This window comes from Coptis chinensis, chromosome 7 (assembly GCF_015680905.1).
Source record: "Coptis chinensis isolate HL-2020 chromosome 7, ASM1568090v1, whole genome shotgun sequence".
Classification (NCBI taxonomy): domain Eukaryota; kingdom Viridiplantae; phylum Streptophyta; class Magnoliopsida; order Ranunculales; family Ranunculaceae; genus Coptis; species Coptis chinensis.
Window position 1 is genome coordinate 75176230 of NC_141462.1, and position 3616 is coordinate 75179845.

General features: G+C 35.4%; 1 long non-coding RNA gene across 1 annotated transcript; it reads right to left on the reverse strand.

Moving 5' to 3' along the window:
* Window positions 1-291: 291 nt before the first annotated feature.
* On the reverse strand, window positions 292-1888 carry LOC147488878 (uncharacterized). Its single transcript, XR_015201034.1, has 3 exons — window positions 1700-1888; window positions 516-595; window positions 292-373 (listed from the first exon to the last, which is right to left on the reverse strand). It is a non-coding gene; the product is annotated as an uncharacterized LOC147488878 (long non-coding RNA).
* Between the last annotated feature and the right edge of the window lie 1728 nt (window positions 1889-3616).

Consider the following 3616-nt stretch of genomic DNA (forward strand, 5'->3'; position numbering starts at 1 on the left):
TTATCTGCTTCCTTTTATTACCCGATGCCCAGTAGAGACAGTCATTTGCAATTTACAATGTAATAGAGAAGCAACAGGTTCAAAGATGTGTGAACTCACCAGTTTCTTGCATAATCTTTCTACTCTCATGCCGCCTTTCCTTATAGACTCGGGTACCACCTATTTCCTTCAACAGATCTAGTCACTCCGAATCTTTCATTAATGTCAACGATATGCTATCTACGTGCATTGATAACAGAACATCAGGCTAAGGAACTTGAAGTTATTTTATAGGAGAATAAAACAGGAATTTACCTTTCCTTGCTGAACAACATAATAATGATTTGAACGAGAGAAACCAACACTCTCCAATAAATTCATAACTTCTGTTTTCCTGTAAATTTACCATGCCAATATTTACTTCCAAGAAAGGATAGTACAGTATGGGAAGTAACATTGTACATTTATACCAAAACAGAAGAATAAATGAAAATAATAAGAGAATGAAACAAACAGTATGCTGCTAACAAACTTACGTGATATGTTTTCCATCCAAGAAATATTCATCCTTTTTCAAGCCAACTATTCTCCGCAATCGAACCTCTTCTTTATCAACCTAAAAAAATAAGTGAAATGAAAGTACAAACTTGACCAAAATATAAGAGATGTCATACTTTAAATGGCTTTCGAAGTAGGCCGCGCAAAGTTCAAATATTTAATATTCCATCAGTTATGTGCAAATTTTCCTAACTAAGAAGTATCTAGCAGCTGAAAATTTTAACCCAATGATCACTAAAATTTGGAAGCACAAAAAAGGGGAATAGCACTAGACAAACAACACAGATAACAAATAATGTAAAATTACAATTAATAATGTTATCCTACCAAAAACAAATATTTATATACAATTTTAACAGTTAGCAAATGTTTATTAAAGTTATACCCCCTGATTAGGCGAACTGAAAAAAGTAGCTTAAGACCTAACCCCTACTTCATGCCATGGTTGAGATTGGACTTCACACCAACACATGACCAGACTCCCTCAAATTCAATATTTCAGTATTTAGTAAACGGTGTCGAATTTTTACCATGCACAACCTAAGACATGGAAACTACTCATCCCACTACAAACCAATGCACCACCACTTAGTCCTATCAATTACCAACTGTGCAGTGTTTAGCAGCAACGTGTTTTCTTTTCTCTGTGAGAGGTGTCTTTAGTAATATAGGTCACAAAACTTGGAAAGAAAGAAACAGTAAAAGAGAGAGAAGTCAAAAACAGAATTTTAGAGCCAGTAAAAGAATGTTGTTAAAAGGCATTTTTAAGAGAAGGATAGATGAAAGTATGGCAAATTATAATTATTAAACCTTCAAGAGAGATGAATTTTAAAGTCATAATAGCAAGAAAACAAGTCCTCAAAACTAATCATCACAACAATACATTTTTTTTGTCGACCAATTTCTAAACCGAACCAAAACCACCACCCCAACTCTCAAACAATGACTCAACTCCATTATCAACACCACCACTAGCTACAACATCTAGTAATGGTGTAGCATCCCCAAAAAATAAAAAAAATACCCCAACTAATTCAATTAAACTAACGTTGGCAATTTAACATACAATAAATTGAAACAAATAAATACCCAATTCTATAAATTTAAAATCCCTTAAAAGTTTTGAAGAAAGAAAAATCTTACTTTAATGAGAGAGACAAACCTGGTTACTTTGTTCCAGCGAAAATCCACCGAAAATTTGAAGAAAGATTATAATATCGAAAGTTTCAAGGATTTGAAGAGAGAGAAGTAAAAATTTGAGGAGTACGAGATGATACTATAAAACTTGATTGGATCGAGATGATGATTTTGAGGAAAAATAATTTCAATTTAGGGATCTTGAAATACGGCGGTGAGAGAGAGAGAGAGGAGAAAAAGAAAATTGTGTTTTATACTTCGACCCGAAATAATAGAGCGCGATTTTTTTTTTTTTCTCTCTTTCACGAAATTTTAATTTGTAACACTTCTCCAACCATTTTTAAGCGTTGGCAATTAATTCCAGAAATTCACCCAAATAAAGCAACGCTTTACAACATTGCCAACGCTTATTAAACGTTGGCAACTTACTAACGGTAAATAACCGTTGCAAAGCAAAAAAGGGGCGTGTTGCAAATATCCTATTATGGTATAGTGTCAATATAATTATTTTAGAAGATACACGTGGTCTAACTACCCTGTGACATCTCGATCCGTATTTTATGCATCTTCGGATTGGTGCTTATTTATAGCTAGGCTAGACACCTCTAATATCCAATCTTCCCTTTTCCACTAAATTATCTTCACCACTCCATTTCTTCCATCTTTAATGGCCCTTACTCGAATTTTCGTGCCCGAGCAATATTTTATGGAAAATTTTCAGAGCGGTGTATTTCACCCAAATTTTGATACTGAAATTTTATTACATCATAAGGAGGCACTTTATTCCAGAGAATTGGTCATGCTATTCTATACACACGGTTATTTCCAAAATGGACAATTCTTTGTCCGTGCAAATGGATGCGAGCACGAATTAACTCTGGAAATCATCTCTGAGGTCCTTCAAATTCCCATTACGAACCCGGGGGTACACCTTCAGGATTCACCATTCGACAATATAAGGCATCTGATGTTTGCAACTATCCTTTACGGCGAATACAACTGGAAAAACCGCATTGTTTATTAGCGATCCTTGCAAAGAAACCAATTATCTGTGATCCAATGGCTGGCTTATAATGTGCTCGGCACATCTAAGACTTTCGAAATAACAAAATCCCTCCTCCATCTACTCTGGGTACTGCAGACTAAATGCAATGATTTTTGCATAATTCAATTTCTCTGGACGCGATAGCACGTGCCAGGAAAAAGTCAGTTCCTTTGCCAACCATTGTGACATTTATCATGGTGCGTTGGGTTTTCCTATTACTTCTCCTACTACGTACCTCAAAATAGCTAATATTCTCACCATTTACTCTGTCTGCATGAACGGTTTTTGGACTCCTGACGTTGCAAAGAACCATGTTGGTGTAGAAACCGGCGAAGCTTGTTCCACTCTCAACATCTTCACTGAAAATGCAATACACAACGACTTTAATCCTATGGAAGGCCTTCATTTAATTCACCAAGGACTAATGACATTATACACACGTCAGAACATCATCATCACTAGTCTTCTTGAATTTCATGACTTACAGATAATACAAGACGAGGAACAAGCACAATTCTTGCATAGCCACAACCAGTTCTTGGCAAATCACACTCTCATAATGGAGAACCAAGTCGAGATTTACCGGACCAATGAGCTTTTCAATAGGTCATTGCATGGATTGACTGCATCGAGAATCTTATAAATGGATTTCTCTCACCTAAGGATCCTCGCTGTTACTTGGGCCCATGACACAAATTAGATTTTGCAAATTTATGTTCTTTGTCATTTTCTTTTTAGTTTTTAGTATAGTGCAATTTCCCTTGGTAATAAATGTCATTTGTTTTTACTTAGTCATTTTCATCGTATTCTAATTTTTGGTTTATCTTTGTCTACAGGTGTTACTTTCATCACACGTCTTCTAGAATGGCATCTCCAAAGATTATTCCTGAACAATCT